This window comes from Myotis davidii, unplaced genomic scaffold (assembly GCF_000327345.1).
Source record: "Myotis davidii unplaced genomic scaffold, ASM32734v1 scaffold826, whole genome shotgun sequence".
Lineage (NCBI taxonomy): Eukaryota > Metazoa > Chordata > Mammalia > Chiroptera > Vespertilionidae > Myotis > Myotis davidii.
In genome coordinates this window covers 32797-33231 of record NW_006297142.1, presented here as the reverse complement: position 1 = coordinate 33231, position 435 = coordinate 32797, and the positions used below count along the sequence as shown (strand labels likewise).

Here is a 435-nt window from a genome sequence, read left to right as displayed (position 1 = left end):
TTTTTATCTATTTGGTTAAAAATTTCTTTAACAAACACATCAGCCCTAGCCAGCTGGCTCAGTGGATAAAGCGTCAGCCCTCCGACTAAAGGGTCACAGGTTCGATTCCGGTCAAGAGCACCATACCTCAGTTGCAGGCTCGATACCTGGCCCTGTTCAGGGCGCATTCAGGAGGCAACCTCTCATGATTCCCTCTCATCACTGATGTTTCTCCCTCTCCCTCTCCCTTCCTCTCCGAAATCAATACAAATATATTAAAAAAAAAAAAAAAGGAACAAAGAAGTCAAGAGGGAAGGCGCTCTTATTTGGGCACAAAAATACAAAGAAGTTGGTGGTTTTCCTGAGTCCCCTGGCCCAGGGGTGGAGCTGGTACGACGCCCAGGCCGGCCCAGAGCCCCAGGCGGTCGGTGATGCCAGCCGCCCGGGTGGGTCTTA

At 50.6% G+C, this 435-nt stretch overlaps 1 protein-coding gene across 1 annotated transcript in view; it reads right to left on the bottom strand.

Moving 5' to 3' along the window:
- LOC102771180 (pepsin A) overlaps positions 1-435 on the bottom strand; it is a 7311-nt gene that overhangs the window by 6053 nt on the left and 823 nt on the right. The gene's annotated exons all lie outside the window — the stretch shown is intronic.